We start from the raw sequence: 19168 nt of genomic DNA on the forward strand, positions 1-19168 counted from the left end.
GACGGTGGTTTCAGACAGGGCTTCACCCACTTGGCTGGAATCCAACAAATGCCTTTATCTGTAAGTAAGCATAGATAACCTCTGCCTGTTAATTTGACTGTAGTTGGTCCTTCCCACATCCCTGTTTCTGGGCTTTTGAACATGACCTGAACTCTGTCAGGCAATTCCTCACTTGAATTACGTATAAGGGCATGATGCACAAGAATAGGTGGATCATCCCTATCTCCTGCTGTTCTAAGGTAATTAGCACAAAGATGGCTTTAGCTGTTTTTTCTTCAGGGGATAACCCTGTGGTTCCCCCTTTTGGTTTTTGCAGTATGCCCTTAAACGTCTGCTGAGCATGCTCAATAACTGCCTGACCAGTAGGATTGTGAGGAATACTAGTGTCATGTCAGATACTTTATAAATTACAGAAATGCTTGAATTGTAGGGAACAGTAGGCTGGACCATTGTCAGTGTTAATTGCTAAGGGGACACGTAATATGGCAAAGCAATTGTGCAAATGTTTTTCAACATGACGTGCTGTCTCACCTGTTAAGGGAGTAGCTTGTAGAACACAAGAGTAGGTACCAATGCAAACATGCACAAACTTTTTCTGACCAAATTCTGCTACAGGAGTTACATCCATTTCCCATAATTGCACGGGTTGAATACTCTTAGGGTTGACACCAGAGCTTAAACTAATGCTATCTCATTGACAATCAGGATAGAATTGCACTATACCAGTAGTATCAGTAAGGGGAAGACTAAATTGTTTAACTAACATTTTTGCAGATTGATGAAAAAAGGCATGGGAACTTTTAGCTTGCTGAAATTTATCAGAGGCTGGCACTGGCCAGACAGTGGCTACCAACTGATCAACTCGAGCGTTACCTTCAGACAGACCAGGGAGAGTTTGATGACTACGAACATGAGCAATAAAGTATTCTTGCTGTTGCTGATTTAAGTTTTTAAGCAATCGGCTTAAAAGGGAATACAGATGCTTATTACTCACCTCCTTAAGTACTGCTTTTTCAAGGTGTCGGATACAGCTAACTACATAAAGTGAATCAGAAACAATGTTAATGGCTTCATTGTTCTAATTTTCAAAAGCCTAAATAACAGCTTTTCATTCTAATGTCTGCAATGTATCTTTTACTTCTTTTAAAATGACATGCTTTGTTCGTACTTTATCTTGCTGCCACCTGCAGGCAGCCTTTTTTGACCTTTTACTTGCATCTGTAAACACTGTTAGCCTAGATACTGGACAGTCAGCTCTCTAGGTTCTGTCTTCGAGACGCTGATGCTCTAATAAAGATAACACTCGGTGTCGTGAATATGTATTGTGAATTTTACTATAATAATCAGCCAAAGCTATCTGTAAAGGAACAGAATGCCCGATTCCTCATTCCAGATAGCAGTTAACCAATGGTATTACAATTGCATATGGTTCATGTCTCCAGCTTTCTAATATTCTCCCTCTGCCTTTCATAATCAAATGAGTAAAAAGTTCCAATCGAGTGGTAATAGTTCTAGACTGTTTTACAGGTAAAAGTACTTATTCCAAAGTAACTAAGGGATTAGCTTGAGATTTATCTACTGACAAATTAAGGCAAAAGGATGTTTGGCATAATGGTCACCATCTTTGCTCTGATTGATGATCCTCAATTGAAGTGGAACGTCTTTGATCATGCGATGCGCATGTGCTGTAGCAACCTTTGTGGCTATGTGATCCAAGGCCTGCTGTTGTCTCTTATTTAGGGTCTGACGTTCATCTGCCTGAGACAAAGTACTTAGTAACTGTATTAATGGCTCAATTTCTTCGTTAGTTATCCCACAAATAGTTCTAATCTATTGCATATCCCCCACTAATTTCTGGACATCATGTACAGTTTTAATTTCAGTGGTGATGGTGAGTTTCTGTGGTTTCACATTGATCACATTTTCAAATTGATCGATCTGCCACCCGAGATATTTCTAAGGAGCTGAATGTTGCACTTTATCAGGGGTAATTTTTAATCCTTTTTCCTCTAGCAAAGCTGTCATGGTTTTTAAAACAGTTACAAGTCCAATTGTTTCCCAGCCACTAAGATATCATCCATAGAGTTGACACAATCTGTCCTAAGGACGAGATTCGTGGAGGTTCTTTTCACTGATCTCAGGGTGCAAAAACTGACAGGACAAGGGGGTTTTGCAGTAAAAATCAAAACAAATGTACCTTTATTGAATGACCACAGCAAAGTGCGTTAGGGAGAAGGGGAATGATGAAGAGGGAAAGAATAAGGAAAAAGAAAAAGAGAGGGGAAAAGGAAAGAAGGTTATAGCTACCAGATGTGGGTCCTTTGAAGTCCAGTTGAGGAAGCCTGTCTCATGCACATCATGGGAGATCTCAAAAGCCCCTAGCTAACCCAGGGGTTTTTATTATTGAAAATTGCAAAAGGGGGAAGAACAGATACATTCATCCATGATCTCAGTAGTGGGTGAGAGCCATTGTCTTCTCGGTCCAGTGGTCACTTGCAAACTTGCTCTGGTCACCTGGCCTTCCCCACACACACACCTTCCCTCCCTCTGCAGTAGGGATTTCATCTCAGTCTTTTAGGGAAGAAGGGGAGCCTTTTCCATATAGGGGTGGCATGTCTCAGTCCTTGGGGGAGAAAGATTTCTCTTATCTCAGTCCATCTGTCACAGTGATTGATGTAGGATGAGGGGAAGGGTCTTTTTGTGGTGACCACTGAGAAGGTCGTTCCAGAGAGAAAGTCCAGCCAAGTCAGGAGGTTGGAGAAGTTCCAGAATCAGCGTTGCTAAGTGATGCAGGTGTCAAAGGGCACAGTGTCCCTTTCCTTATTCATCGAGTGCAGCGTCCCATGGGGTAGCAAACATACCTGTGGAAACATTGGCTTGGCTTGGTGGACGACAATCCAAACAGGAGCAGGATCCTAGAACAGGATCTTTTTCCTTGGTGGTCTTGGCTTCCATGATGGTCATGAGGCAAAGAATGAGGGGAATTTTGGACAGGCACTCACAACAGTGATAGGTGATATATTCTGGAAATTGTTGCTGAGCAGGCTCTAGTGCTCAAGCTACATAAATTTGACACATTGTAGGCGAGTTATGAATCTTGTGGGGCAAATAATAATATTTATACTTTTTGTAGGGTTCTGTCATATTGAGAGTTGGAACAGAGAATGCAAAATTACTAGTATCATCTGGATGCCGGGGAATAGTGAAAAAAACAGAGATCAATGACTAATAGATTTTATGCCTCAGGTATCATAGTAGGAGATGGAAGACCAGGTTGCAAGGTACTCATACTTACCATTACTGCATTAATGGCACGTAAATCATGTAGCGATCTCCATTTCTCATTCTTTTTTGGGGTGGCAAAAGTGGAGTGTTCCAAGGGCTAGTAGATGGCTTTATGTGTCTTGCTTTAAGCCGTTTTTGCACTTATTGTTGGATTATTAGCAGCTTTTCTTTTGACAGCGGCCACTGATCAATTCACACAGGTGTATTAGTGGTCTAGCTAATTTTGAGGATTGGCTGTGTAACAATGGTTGCTTTTAGCTGGCTTAATAGATTTCTTTCAAGGAGACTTAATAAATTGCTGGGAGTTTGTATGACACAGGGTCTTGCAGATACACTCACTCCATCTGGGAAAGTGAAAGTAATCACTTCTCTGCTTAACTGAGTTGCCAGAGTTTCTCTAATTCCATCAGTACCTAAGGTAGGACTTATCAATGCCCAATTTTTAGGCCATATTGCATTTGAAATGATGGTTACATCTGCTCCACTGTTAATTATGAGTGTCTTAGTAATAGAATCACCATTAGGATGTGTCAAGGTTACCTGTTTGTCTGGTTTACCTCTTGTGATGTCCATAGCTTAATATACTTCTGGTTTAGCTGTGGAGCCAAAACTTCTTGTTCCTTACTCCTTGAAGCTTGTACAGGGGACACAAGACTTCAAAGGAACAAGTTGAGCAATTCGTGAACTTTTGGGGATAGATACAGGAGGGGAAAATGTCTTAACCATGATTTTAATAACCCCTTGATAGTCTGCATCAATAACCTCAGGATTTACATCCAATCCTTTTTTGCTAGCAGATGATGTCCCTAACAGAAAAGCACTAAGTCCATTCTTCAAGGGTCTTTTTACATTAGTATCTATCAGGTGTACAGCAGAGTCTGTGATGGTAATGTCTGCTGCGGTTTCCCAGTCCACTCCCATGCTTCCAGAAGTTGCTGATCTGAGTGAGTATAATCCTCCTCCTCCTCCTTCACTGGAGGCTGAGCTATCCATGCATTTCTTTGAGTTTGTGTTGTCGTGCAGGGACGCACTCCGAAAAGCGTTTCCCTGGAAACGACATTCTTTATTACTGTGGTTATCTTTTTTGCAGATGGAACAAAACTTTTTCATTGTTGCTAAGCGACCTGACTCTGAACATGTCTAATCTTACTGCACCCAAAGCGCTTCATGTTCTTCTCTTCTGCTTTCTTGTGCAGTTTAGAAATCAGTGGTTATCCTGTAAAATTGTCTCAAGCTGGCAAAAAACATCCCATTCTGCTTTAGATAAATGGTTCCATCTCATTGCCCAGGAGCCCCTGAAGTGGCTATTTACTACTTACAAGGATATCAGCTACAGATGATGAAGGGGCTGATCCATTGCTCCTTTTAACAGTCTGGGCCTCTGGCAATAGCACTGTCCACGGTCTTCTTTTATATTTTTTATATTCCTCTAACCTATAAGTCCTCACACGGGGCACCATTTATTGTTGGCTGGGAGTCTATGTACAAATCACAAACGGGACGGGACTGCTGAGGAACGCGTCTCAAGCTGTTTATTTTCCAGCATCACTCTCATTACATGGTTATGACAATGGGAAGGTGCCAGCAGCTCACGTCCTCAGCAAAGAACAAAGAACTCAATGTTGCAACTCGCTTGCTTGTTTCAAATAGAATACCTGCTTGTAAGCATTAAAATACAATGCACAGAGCTCCATTATTAAGCCTAGAACTTCCTAACATCTTGTGAGATATTCTTTTCTGTAGCTTTGGGAGTTATTCTAGCCAAGTGCTAATAAACAGATCATTGTTCCATTTGTCCTTACATTCTACATCTCACATAACTTTTCTGCAGGCAAATCTTATGGCTACTGCTTAGCTCTAACAGCAGTTCTGCTGCTGCTGAGGCCTGCCTTTTGCAGCTTTCCCAAAACCCTCAGATTTTAAGGATTCCCACACCTGGAAGCATCCAAGGCCTGGTGGGATGGAGCTTCCTGCCCAAGAGGGATGGCATGGGATGGCATGGGATGGCATGGGATGGGATGGGATGGGATGGGATGGGATGGGATGGGGTGGGATGGAGCAGGGTGGGGAGTGGTGGGGTGTTCTGGGCTGTGCTGGGGTGGGGTGGTATAAGGTGGTGTCATGGTTTGACCCTGGCACAATGTCAGTGCCCCCATGAAAGGTATATTTCCAAAATGGTTACTGTGAGATGGGACCCAGAAACAGAACAAAGCAGGCTCCAACTTTGGAATGGAGAATGGAGGGAATGGAGGGGAAAAAACCCAACACTTTATTAATCTACAACACAGAGACAAAAGGGTAAAAAAAGGAAAAAAACCACACACAACAATCCAGAATGGAATACCTCCAAAACACTCCTCCTCCCTCCCCCCCTCTCACACTCAATCCCCTCTAACACTGAATTCTCTGTCTAATACCATCCTTCACACAATCTCCCCTCAGTTCATCAGGAGAGAGGAGTCTCCCTCTTGCACCATGGGCCTCCCCACGAAACACAGTTGGAACCTCCTGTGCTTCCATGTCACACGTGACAGGCGCCCAGAGAGAATCTGCCGTGGTGATTATTTCCTTTCTATGTCTAGTGCTTTCATAACTGTCTATGGATTTAAATTGCTTCTTAGGTCTTTTTAAGAATGCATTGTTCAGTTCTAAGAAGTGGCAGCCTCTCACTATTGGGACACCTGTCTCCCTTATATTTATTCCCTTGGGGTCTGGGGGGTCTCAGGAACAGAGATCCTTTTCCGCTGAAGGTAGAGGGCTCTACCACACTCTCCCCATCAGTCTCTGTTCCTTCTGTTTCTTCTTACAACAGCTTTGTCACTCTTGGCTTCTGGCCAACCACCTCCCCCAAGGTGCAGTCTCTAAATTACAGGAAGAAATTGGTTCTGTCCTGTGGCCATGTAAGAGAAAAGTCCAGCCAAAGCCACTCCCATCATCTCCTCCATCTAGGGCACTGTCATCTGCTGGCATTTCTTCACTCACTCAAGCCTTCTCATTTGCCCATCTTCCGTCACCTCTCAATTCTCAGCTAGGGAGGATCAGTGTTTTTTACAGCTTCCATTGTTTCAGCACCAACAGGGTTAAAACCTCAGCCATGGTCTGCCAGTGGCTGGGCACCTTGCCCCCTCCTCCCTTCTCCTCCTGGCCATGGTGCCAGCACAAGATATCAAATTCCAAGCCAGCACAGTCTCTATCACTCTCTCCCAGGGGGCCTGCCCAAACATCCCAGGTCTCCTCCACCCTGCACCTTGCAGGGCTCCGGCCTCCCTCCCCACAGGCCGCATGGCCTCCCCTGCCCCACCCAGATGCAGCTGGGCAGGGGAGAGGTCAGATCAACTCACCACTGGACTCAAAACAGAGCGTCCCTCTGGGAATCTTCTGCTTTTAACCCCTGTGTGTTCTCAGAGGCGTATCCAGGTCCCCAGTGGCCACACCAGGTGCCAATTGATTGGATTGACCACAACTTTCCCAGAAACTCACTTCCTGGTCAAACCACGACAGGTTTTCATCATCTTCCTGTTCCACGCTCTTTGTGACTTAGCATGTGTTCTTAGCTGGTTATGGCACAAACATTTAACATCATTTTTTCACAGGTTGCCTATGCTGGCATTAATTCTTGGTGTTCTGTGGTCTGTAGTTACATTCATTGTTCTGTTCCAGAAACTTTGCCAGTTCCTTTTCCAAGCTATAGCTGGGGATGCATGTAGAACAGAGGTAGATGTTTTGGAGGAGTGCTTTTTCTTAGACTGTTATTTAGTGTATGAGATGTTCCAGCACCCTCCTATGGAAAAAAATAACTTTATTCCTTCCATTTTACCTCTTCCTCCTGCATTCCCCTGCCTTTGTCATGCCAGGAAGGTGGCACATGGCTGTGTATCTCAGCCACTCTGGACTATCTTTTCGCATTTCCTTCTCCATAGCCGCCAACCCTGTGGATGGATGATCAGCATTTCTGTCTGAGTGCAAGAGCTGAGTGCTGGCTGTAGGGAGCCTCCATCTGGGACAATCCAGGACTGGTGTCCTGCAGGCAGGATATAGGGTGGCAGTCCTTCCTGCTTTGTGGAGCTAAAGATGCCTGGTGGTTTAGGGGCCTGCAAACAATAACCCAAATTTCCTTGCTGTTCAGTGTTCCATAGGTTTTTTCTCCTTCCCAGTGCAGTATTGAGTGGCCATGTGCCTGGTGAGGCCTCTTCAGAGGTCAGTTAAATGGGCAATCTGGATAATCACTGTTTGGGGAAATAGTCCTTGAAGCAGAGTGCCAAGAGCTGTAGCCATGGGCCAGAACCCTGCTGTGCCAGGCAGTATACAGGAATGAGGTGCAACTGTTTTAGAGAATGTCTTTACAAAATCCAGGAGATACTTGTGGTTTCTGCTCTGTTGTTGGTATGATGAGCATCACCTTCAGGTCCTCAGCAGTTCACCAGCCAGCTCTTGAACCAGCCAGGCTCCTTTCACCTACTGTGGTGGACAGAAGTAATTTTTAGAGTTTAAACTTGTAAATGGACTAAGTTTGTGGACTTGAAAAAGGAAATCCTTTTGCACGTGATGGGGAATTTTGATTTTGGAGAAGAAGTTGAATGTCATTACACAGGTGATGACAATGGGAGGAATACGTGATCCGCAAGTCTTTTGTTTTCTTTAGGATTAAAAATTCATTCCTGTAGTCAGTCTTTCCAGTGCTGGTCTTTTCCTTGTCCCTGGCAATGCCCTCTCTTGTCAGATGTGTAGCTGCTGCCCTGGAGTGTTTGCACTGCTTCTGGGCAGCCAAGGGAAGGTGTGAACACTGGAAATGGAGCAGTGCAGGGAATAGCAGCAGCAGGAATGTGGTAACAGGTAGAGAGTAGAGTACAAGCCCACTGTGAGCAGGGTATACACACACCAGTTGTGTTTGATAGCAGGCAGACTTTCCTGGGGGTATTCCCTGTCCCTTGCTGGAGAGTGGAGAGAAAGGAGAGGCTACAGCAGGGGTGGGGCAAACTGGGAGTGGAGGAAAATCTCAGAATTACAGAACACCCCGTGTTAGAAGTGACCCACCAGGATCATTGAATCCAACTCCTGGCCCTTCCCAGGACACCCCAACAATCCCACCCTGTGCATCATTGAGAGCATTCAAACACTCCTAGAGTTCTGTCAGCCTTGGGGCCATGCCCATTCCCTGGGAAAGCTGTTCAGCGCCCAAAGAAAACCTTTCCCAAATGTCTGCATAGCAAATATGTTCTTTTCATTTTTCCTTGATGGTTAACAAGAGAATTCTGTCTGGTTGAGAGGCAGCAAATGGCAACTTTCCATATTCTAATTTTGTTCATTTGAACAAAATAAAAATAAAAACTTCATTTGCTAAGCCTGTAATGTCAAAATGTGAAACTGTTACAGCTTTTCCAGTAAGTCACTGGTTTTCTTAATTACTGTGGTACTTTGTGACTTTCAAGTGACTAACTTTTGGGCTGACACCAAGCTCATGTGGCCACCAAGCAGCCTATAAGAAGTGAGCCTTATTTCCTCTCCCTGTTTTTTTTTTTTTTCTTTCTAACTTGTTAGATGACAATAAGATGACAATAAGGTTGAATGAAGCTGTTGGAAATGAATAGAATAGAAATTAATAGAAGTGAGTCAGGTTGGGGTGAAAACCTAAAGGCAGGGGTAAGCCAGGTTCATTCAGCGCTGTTTCTAAATTCTTTTCCTTGAAGGGGAATAAAGGAAGATATATGAATATGAGGATTTTTTAAACTTGAATGGAGGAATTACCCAATGAAAATAAAACAAACTCTGACCATAACTAAATTATGAAGTGATCCAATGACTCTTTTCTTCTTTTTTTGTTTCCCATAGGCCGAACTCACGGGCACCAAATGGCATAGGTACAACTTTGAAGGCCATGGGGACTGTGGGCCCATCATTTCAGCTCCAGCCCAGGATGATCATTTCCTGCTCACCTTCATCCCCTGCCTGCAGGCCAACCTGCTGTGTGTGTGGTGCCGGGACGTCAAACCCGACTGCGAGGAGCTCTGGATATTCTGGTGGGGGGACGAGCCCAGCCTGGTCAGTGTCATCCACCGCGAGCTGCACAGTAAGCCACTCTTTGCTTTTCAATTGCTTCAATTTTTTCCAGTGAAAAAGCAATTTTTTATAATGCTTTAACTTGCTACCTTATGTGATTTTGTCATAGTTCATGTTTTAAGACTTATTGGAAAACGAAAAAACCTGTAAGTTTGACTTTTTTTGCCATGTGATAAAATGCAAAGTGAAACTTGAACTCCCACCTGTAGTCAACATCATGACTTGGATTTTTGTGGAACCTCTGAAAGTAAATTCTAGTTCCTAGGGATGATGATAATAATAATAATAATAATAACAATAATAATAATACCCCAGCTCTGGCATAAGGTAGTAGCTGATGGAATAAATCACCTCTCCTGTAGAGTCAGGTGAACTCCATGGCACCCCAGGTAAACCTGTGGGGTCAGGACTTGCTCCTTGCTTGAGCTGCAGGATTTGAGCATGATCGAAGGTGAGTTGCAGCAAGTGAGTGGAATAGGAGGCAGGAAGAGGCAGGTAGGTCAGAGGTGACAGTGATAAGTTGGTGATTATAGGCTTTGTGTAACTGGGATTGTCCTCAGAGTCACCAGCATGTGGAGCCTTAGCATGATAAAGTTACTTCTGCTGTGTCTGTTATGATCCTGTTTGGGTTTGACTATATCCAGTGTGTATTATTTTCTTTCCGGTGGTGTGTTGTTGCTATGACAAGTCTTAGTTTGTCTGAACTAAAAGGTCTTTTATTAGGCTGATTAATTTTGCATCTATTTTCACCTTGTATCTTGCAAGAAAACAACTGAAGTTTACTAGTTCTGGAATAATAACAGTAGTTTAAAAAGCCCAAGAAAATCATAAGGATCAAGTTCTGGTTTCTTGCAATAATGTTTTTATCCTTGTGGTCTTTAGACCCTCTGGTGACTTGGTGATAAAATTTGTTTCAAGTTCACAGTATATTTTGTTTATCAAGTGTGCTTGAATTGTCCCTTATCTCCCACCTGTACCCTGCACTGTTTTAGTCCTGGGTTATGGTATAGTAATTTCTTTTCATTCTGTTCTAAGCACTGTTCCAAACTTCCTGCTTTGATGGTTGCCAGATTGTTTATTTGGCACCAGAGCCTGTGAAATCACAGATATGGAGGCCTGGGTATCTTGGGGCGTGTTCCACGCAGGTAGCCCTGTGATCATGTATAATTAAAGAGATGGCTCACAAGTGCTGTGCTGAGCCATTCCACTGACGTTCATTTTTTATGAGACACCTGTTTTGAATGAGGGAATGGGTAATATTTATACTTACCCAGCAAAGCTTTAATAATATATGCTTTTCTCTTAGTGAAATATAGTTTATTTAATATTTCAAATGCAGTAGATGGGACTTAAGTGTCTTTTTATTTGAGGGGAGTTACAGGTGATGTTTCTGTTTCTGTTGTAAATTGGTGGAGCTTGTTTATATCTGACATCTTGGTTACAACAATGTGATGCTGCTTGCAGTGGTGGTGGTATGGAAATCCACTTAAATGTCTGGACAGCTGAACCTGCTTCTGCTGGGTGCAGTATGGGGCAGAGTATAGCAAAGCAGCACTTCGTTTGCCTGTTTGCCTTTGTTTGTTCAAAGTCACACATTGTTTGCCTGGTTCAAAATTGTATGGAATCACAGAATCATTTAGTTCAGAAAAGACTTCCAAGGTCATTGAGTCCAACCTGTGTCTGATCCCCAGCCAGAGCACTGAGTGCCACATCCAGGTGTTCCTTGGACACCTCCAGGGACAGAACTCCACCACCTCCCTGGCAGCCCCAGCCAATGTTCAACACCTTTTCATGCAGAAATTCCCTGGTGTCCAACCTGGGACTCCCCTGGCACACCTGAGGCTGTTCCCTCTCCTCCTGTCCCTGTTCCCTGGGAGCAGAGCCTGACCCCCTCCTGGCTGTCCCCTCCTGTTGTGCAGAGCCACAAGGAGTTGTGCAGAGCCACAAGGTCCCCCCTGAGCCTCCTTTTCCCCAGGCTGAGCCCCTTCCCAGCTCTTTCAGCTGCTCCTGGGGCTCCAGCCCCTTCCCCAACTCCCTTCCCCTCCCTGGACACACTGCAGCTCCTCAAGGTCCTTCCAGAACTGAGGGGCTCAGAACTGGACACAGCACTCGAGCTGTTCCTGCATCCAGGCTGGAGCCTTCAGAGCAGTAACTTCTAAGTGGAATTCAATCTGAAACTCGTTTGTTGTCCTGAGTGTAAATCCTACAAGGATAGATTTCCTTGTTCTATATTAAAAGCACATTGCAACACTTGTAGTGACTTATCAGATATAGTTCAAATGTAAATTGTGTAAGTGTTGTACATTTTCTGCTGATAGAGCTGTTGGGCTCTGCTCAGTACATTTTAGACTTCTAACATCAGTAATGACTAATATTGAGCCTCAAATTCTGCCAGAACAAGGCGTTGATGTCCATTGATTCCTTGAGATAGGACAAAGGACACAGTTTGTGTTCACTGCTTCATGCAGCCAGAAGGCAAAAGGAACAAGTTTCTTCTGATTTTTGTTATAAACAGGCCACAATACTGAGCTATTTGATAGTTGAAATTAGCTTCCTGAAAATATAAAGGGCTTTTCCATGTGGGCATACAAACAGAAAATAAGAAAATTACTGAAGCAGAGTTTTCCTTGCCTGTCAGCTGGGCCAGGGTAACACAATGCATTTTTCTGGCATAACATGCTCAGGAAATGAGCTGCTTTGCCTTAAAATGCTGTTCCTGCAGGTTGGATTGTCACTGTGACTTAGAGTTCCATTGCCAGAACTTTGTTCTTGTGCTGTATTCACTTCTTCAGGAATACAAGTCCCAGGAATCTGATGCTGCAAATCCAAGAGGAAGACTAGAGTCTAACCAAAACATTGACATCTTAGATATAGGGACTATAGTGAATAATGTCTGTTAGTAAGGTCATGAATTCTTATCAAGAATAAAGTTTTGGATTTCTCTTTTCCTGCCTAGGATTTATGCTTTGAAAGAGAAATATTTTAGTGATAATTAAATTCTAAAGAATTTAATTTTTAAATATTATGTTTTATTAATTCAAGTCTAAATTATTTTTTTTTTTCTGGATAAGAGAGTCACTCCAATAGTGCTGTGTGATACTTAGTGCTTTGAGTAAACAGAGGAAAAGTCCAAACTGAGGCTTTGCTTTCAGAAGCACTTCAAAAACTTTTGCTCATGAACTCTTTCTCTTTATAACACTGAAGGTTTGGTAAACAACAAATCTGCCATTAATAAAAGAATTTCAAATAGTCATAGGGAAACCAACTTAGTGTTTGTAAACAGGAGGTGTGAGGAGAGTTGTTTATGTAGTAGCTTTCCAAAACTGTGGATAATTAAATGCTGTCATGGGAGATTAAGTAAAAACAATTATTTGCAGAGCAGTTATAGATCAGTGGAGTGGTTGGATTAACCAAGCAGCTGGGAACTTCAGAGGTCTCTCTTGCACATTCTCCTACATTTCTTCTTCCTGCCAGCCTTGACTGTGGTGTTCTGATTTTTATTGTGCTGGCATTTAAAACTGGATGAGAAGTTGAAGATTTTTATTCAATCCTGGGTGGAAAAAGCTGATTGGGGTGGGGTCAGTGAGTGGGGAAAAACTGGAGTGGCTCTATAAATCTGAAAAAGTTGGGTGTGCTTAAGTTTGTTGAAGTTTGGTTTTCTGAAAGATAAATGCTATTTAATGATATTGCCTGGAGAGGTTTGGCAACTGTTCCAGCCACAGTACCTTTTCCTATAAATCCATTTTTTTGTACATCTGACAGAAGAAGTGGAAGGAGAGGAGGGAGTTTCTGACTGTTGGCAGCGTTTTTGACAGGAACTTTGTGGATTTGCAAGTTGCAGAGCTCTCATTTGCATTTGGTGACTAAATACCATCTGAAGCATCACGGAGAATTTAGACTCAACTCTTGGGTTTTCTCTCTTCTCCCACCCCTGCCCTAGACCCTGTGGGTTCCACAGAGATTATAGGGAAGGGAGATCTGTTCCTCAGTTCCCTTCTTGGCTTTTGCAAAGAGCACTTTGCCCTGACATTTTACACCACTCCAAGAGTTGGACTTGATGAACTTATGGGTCTCTTTCAACTCAGAATAATCTGTAATTTTCTGACAGTTTTGTCTATCAATTTATAATCTCTGTTCTGGATTTATGGATGTATTCCACTTGGTCTGCTGCATTTGTGGTACAGAATATTGGCATTCTCAGGGACTATTATGTGTATCACTACTGAGAATACAGGTTGGAGACTGTAAGCACAGCACTGGAGGTGGACTCTGGAAGGCTGGCAGGAGATAGGAGCTTGAAAATGAATACATTCTGGGTGTTTGATAGTTCTTTAGGTAAAACTACATCTTTCTATCAGCTTAGTAGCTTGTGTGCCTGAACTCACTGATTCTGGTAGGTAGTTGGGATTTCCATCTATGTATTGCACCTGATCCATTAATTTCTGGAGCTGCTTCCCCAGAAAAATGATACTATTTCAATTTCTGCTGTGTAGAATGTAAGAATTTGGATGTAAATGCTTATGAAGAATAGATGATCTTGAATTAGGCAATTCTTTCCTGAAAGATTATTGTACAGGATCTTTGCAGCTTGGTAAGTTTAAAAACGTAGCTGAAATTTGAGCTATGACAGGAAAATCCTGGAGCTTTGGCTCGTTCCTGTTTATGAATTCTTGGCATATCAGGCTGGTGCAGCCACAATCCCCTGGTGCTATAAAAGTGAGGAGGGAAAAATGCTGCCTGTAGGAAGAGCTGTGTGCAGGGCACCCACATTAACCCATGTGGTTGTGCCCAAAATTAACTTCTCTTATTGTTTCTCTATCTGAAATTTGCTGATTTTTACCTACAGGAAAGCAGAACATTGTCAGCTCTGTTTTTAAGGCTCTTTCCTAAGGAGAACAACTTGCCCCAGAACTCAGTTTAGTTGTTTTTATTCCTGCTAGGAAGGGTTCTTGATGCTCTCTTATGAACTGCCAGATTTCCAAGTTTCATTTATCAGTCAAGTCTTCTAAATCAAGTCAGTGTTTAACCTGTAAGTGTTCAGTAGTAGGTGGTCAGCATTTAGTAGGGATTAAAAGAAAAACAATGTAAAACTTGGAAAAAATTATATTTTTTGTTTCCACTAATGTAAAAGAGAATAAAGTAGTGAAAAATCTACTTTCCATTTCAATTTGGGCCTATTTAAAGTTCTTTCAGGGTATTGTCTTACTTCTGCAATTGTGAGGAATTTGGAGCTCTGTCAGGAATTATTTTCTAAGCTCTGTGTAGTGAGATGTGTTAATCATTGAATGAGAAGATGTTTCTGTCTATTAAAACACATTTTAAGTGTGTGAAGCAATGCATGAAATGAAGACTGAGCTCTTGCTTAAACTGCAACCCCTTGGACGAGGACACGAGGCTTGACTCCATTTTCATCAGAAGGCTGATTTATTATGTTATATATTATACTAAAATACTACATTACAACTATACTACAAAGAACAGAGAGAAAAGGATCAGAAGGCTACAAAGACAAGAATAGAACAGGAATGAATAACAAAAATCCTGTGACTGCTCACAGCCTTGGCACAGGTGGCTGTGATTGGTCACTGATTGAAAACAATCCACATGAACCAATGGAAGATGCATCTGTGGCCTTCCACAGCAGCAGATAGTTATTGTTTACATTTCTTTCCTGAGGCCCTCAGCTCCTCAGGACAGGAAAAATCCTAGCAGAGGCTTTTTCACTAAAAATCCTGGCAACATCTCACCCTTTTAAATTATTAAATTAAATAGAAAAAGAAATGTTTGCAATCTCTTCTACTGGGCCCTTACAGAAGAGAGAACAAGCACCTCTTGAGGTTCATCTGTTGCCAATCAAAATCTCAATCAACTGCTGATGTGGAATGGTCAGGGAAACTCTTCACCTGTAGAACATTCAGGGAAATTCTTCACTTATCAAGCATAAAATTCTATCATATCACTAAAACAATATTAGAATATAAGAAAATGCAAAAACTCATGCAAACAAAGTTCATTGTTTCAAGTCCAAACAGCTGAATTTCAGGACAGAGTCCATGGACTGAAGATGCTCTTCTTTGACATCTCTGGAAGTCCCCTTTGGTCCTGAAACAGGCTTGCAGAATTCTGAAACAAAGAACTGCTAAAGAAAACAAGAATTATGAAAAATCCATTTACAGTCATCAACAATTCAGAGAAAATTTCTGGAATGCCCTGGCCACAGCCCTTCATTGAACCACTTGGGCTGAGGCTAACTTTTGGCTTTTCAATGCTTTTGAGCTGCTAGCTCTTTCCACTTTTCTTTATAATTTTTTTTTTTTTTTTTTGAAAGAAGAAGAGCAACAGCAGCAGCAGAGGGTCCCTAGGACCCTTCGGTGGCCCTGGTCCTGGTGGACGGACCAGAGACCCAGACCTGGCTCACAGAATGGTGGCCCAGGTCCCTGTGGGAAAAGCAAAGTCCCCAAACTGAGCACTGGGCGGGGCAGTGGCCCCGGCCCAGGGAAATGAGCCAAACGGCCCAGAACCAGCCTGTGAGGCGGGCTCTGCATGCTCAGAACCTGTCAGGACCATGCTGCCAGTGTCTTCAGAGCAGAAATGACCCAATGCTTCCCCCCCCAGCAGCACCGGTGCACACCGACAGCTCGGGAAGAGAAGCTTTCTCAGGAATTGTCATCCCAGATCTGAGGGTTTCTTGTCTCCAGAGCAAGCGAGCAATGCTTGCTTTGCTCTGTGCCTCTTGCTCCTGCAAGGCAACTGGCACTGCTCCTGCTTTCTGCCCTTCGGCACCACCCTCATCCCCACTGGGCTGGGAACCAGAGGCAGATACCACAGGAGCCAACTCCCCCACGCCGCTGGGGCGCTCGGGGGGAGGCAGGTGAAATAAATGGGCAGGAGATCTTTCTCCTTTTTAATGCCTTTATTAAGAAGAATCAGCTCAGGTGGGGAGAAATCGACGGGTTGCGCCCTCGCCGCCGTTGCTCCCAGGCGTGGCACGAAGGAGGAGGATGATGCAGCTTTGTCCGCTGGTCTGCAGACAGAACTGGGGACTCTGTCCTCACGGGAGAGTCGTTGAGTCCTTGGTTTGTTTGTTTAAAAACCCGGGGGGTCTCTTTAATCAGTTTCTTTTCAGGTTAGGGTGAGAAATAAAAAGATCCAAGCAGGTACGGGACTATGCTCCCATCCTTAGACGTCACTTTAAGTCACTTGTTGGCTCGTGATTTTAGGGGTTTTTCTTATAAAAACTGTAAAACTGTAAAAACCCAAGGTGCACTGCATTTCTTATTTGCATACTGGCTCTGATGTCACTCCTATTTTCTTTACCTGGGAGGGGTCTGTCCTGGCAAGTGGCCAGCATCAGGGAAACAATCAGTTAATCACCGGCCATTAACAGGTATTCGAAGAGCTTTTCTTCAGCAGCGAAACCAAAGGAGTCTGACCCGGTCTGGCTTGGTTTTTTTAACTCTGAAACTTAAAAAAAATACAACTTTCTATTCATAACAGCTCCCCCCTATTTTTCTTTGATCAAGCTTAAGCTTGCATCAACTTATAATTTTTGGCTCATTAACATAGAATTTCCTATATTTTTTTGTACTGATAATACATTTCTTCAGCACTCTGGTGATCATATTTACTAAACTTCATTACCCTTTTTGGTTTTTTCAGGTTAATTCCTTTAGAGATCCTTAGGTTATTCTGTACAGCAGATGTCACTATTTTTGTTAAACATGGAAATAAGAACAGACTAACAAGTGTACCCACTGTGAAGGTTATAGTTTTCCAACTTTTTTTGAAAATCCATTGATTATCCCACTAACTGGAATCAAGTGTAAGAGTCTTTTGATTTCTTAAATATGCTAGATTTTTTTTATTTTGTTTAAAGTGTTTCTAATGACTGCCACAATTAATTTGATTTGATAAACTACTGTTTTGGTTTGGTTGAGTTGGTCATTAATATGATTAAGAGCCAATGCGGTCTGATTAGATATTACTTCTAATTCTGATTGTAGTTTCAAAATTTTGTTTAACATATATTGTTCCTTCAGTTTTGTTTTTCTCAAATCCTCATATATAGGAACTCTTAAACTTGATCCAGATTCTTTGTGTATTATAAAGACAGTTTGTTTTATAATTTTAATGATGCTACCACTAGACCAGTCTCTTGGCAATTCAGTGGATGTTGTAGTACTATTGACCCAAAACAGGTGTTTAGGGGTTTCCTGAAAGATATTAATTTTTGTCGTGCCCTCCCAATATTTAGAAATACTTTTTCCTTTTATCAGATTTACCAGGTTTGCTTCAGTAGCATTACGTTCAAAGCACCACCAGGTTTCTCCTACAGGGTGCTCTCCTAGGAGTGGCTGCCTAAAGGTGGCGGTGTTCCGGGTCATCCAATATATTTTCTTATTCTCTTGATAAAAGATCAATTGGGAGAGGTTAACACAATTGTTGTGGACTCTCAGCAAGGAGCTTACTTCTTTCTCATAGAAAGGTTGGTAGTACTCATTGCACAGCTCTCCTGGGCTCTCCAGAGCACCACCAGCAATCAGAGCCAGCACTACTACCCTTCCCAAGAGTCCGGTATGGGTCATCCTGCACAGCCTACACACCCGGCCTTGCCTCTTGAGGATTTTACTGAGAAGAAGTCTCCAAGTTCTTTAGAGTCTCTTGCTCCTCTGGTTAAACCTCTCTTGATCTGTCCCTGCTAATTTGGTCCCTCTTAGGGGAGCACTCTGGAGAAAATTAACCTGGGGTCTTTGGTACCAAGTTGGGACGACTTAACCAGAATTACTTATTAACAATTTTTAACTTTTACAAATTTCTTAAAACACTTTAAGACATGTTATGATTCTAAACTTTTTTCTTATGCAGTTCATCAGTCTTTTTGAATGTCAATTTTAAGTCATTTGGTCCTTTTATAATAGTATACTCAGCTGAATTAACTTCCGATGTGGTTGAATCCTGTCCCGAGTTAGGGTGTGAGGGTGGTGTAGAATCTGGTCCAATACCAGAGGGGGACACTGAAGAATCTTGTTCAATGCCCAGGGGTGAGACTGGTCCTTTTAATTCTCGTGATATGAGTCCAACCTTTTTCTCTGGTTCGCACAGCCGAATTAGTGATGAGGAGTACCTGAAAGGGGCCTTCAAATTTAGGCACTAATGGTCTATAATTCCAGGATTTTATTAAAATCCAATCTCCTGGGTTGATGTCATGTGCTTTTGTATCAAGAGGGGAGGTTTGGGGGAGGTATCTTCTTTTTCTAAGTCCTTCTAGGGTTCTTCCAATTACTTCTAAGTATTTCCTTGTAGCTTCTTCCCCTTCCAGATAGTCTCCTGTGCTATAGGGTGTTAACAAGAATGACAGTCCAAACATCATTTCATAAGGTGAAATCCCTATATCAGACCGGGGTCTTGTTCTGATGCGCAAGAGCGCTAGGGGCAAACACTTTAGCCAATTCATTTTTGTTTCTTCGATCAATTTAGTCAATACATTTTTGAGAGTTTTGTTCATTCGTTCCACCCTCCCAGAACTCTGGGGGTGCCACGGGGTATGCAATCTCCATTTTATTCCTAAAACTTCAATTATATTGTGCAATGTTTGAGCTACAAAATGTAGACCTCGGTCTAAGTCTATGGTATTCACCATTCCGTTCTGGTTCACTTTTTGGCAAGTTAAACACTCTTTTATAATTGTTTTTGCTAGGTCATATCCGCTTATGCACAGGTTATTTCTTAGGAAATAATCACATAGTCCTTGGACTCCCCAGTGGGTTAGTTTCTGTAGTTCTGTTAGCACCATCCCAGCAAGTGCTTTGTTTAGAAACACCCGTCC

The 19168-nt window shown here is 42.6% G+C and overlaps 1 protein-coding gene across 1 annotated transcript in view; it reads left to right on the plus strand.

Annotated features, from left to right (window-relative positions):
• Positions 1-19168, plus strand: part of LOC135283009 (sterile alpha motif domain-containing protein 1-like) — a 194644-nt gene that overhangs the window by 4420 nt on the left and 171056 nt on the right. Inside the window, exon 2 of the mRNA XM_064393356.1 lies at positions 9115-9352. The gene's annotated coding sequence lies outside the window, so the exon portion shown is untranslated. The remainder of the gene's footprint in view (positions 1-9114; positions 9353-19168) is intronic.

The sequence above is a fragment of the Passer domesticus genome, chromosome 18 (assembly GCF_036417665.1).
Source record: "Passer domesticus isolate bPasDom1 chromosome 18, bPasDom1.hap1, whole genome shotgun sequence".
In the NCBI taxonomy this organism is placed as follows: Eukaryota; Metazoa; Chordata; class Aves; order Passeriformes; family Passeridae; genus Passer; species Passer domesticus.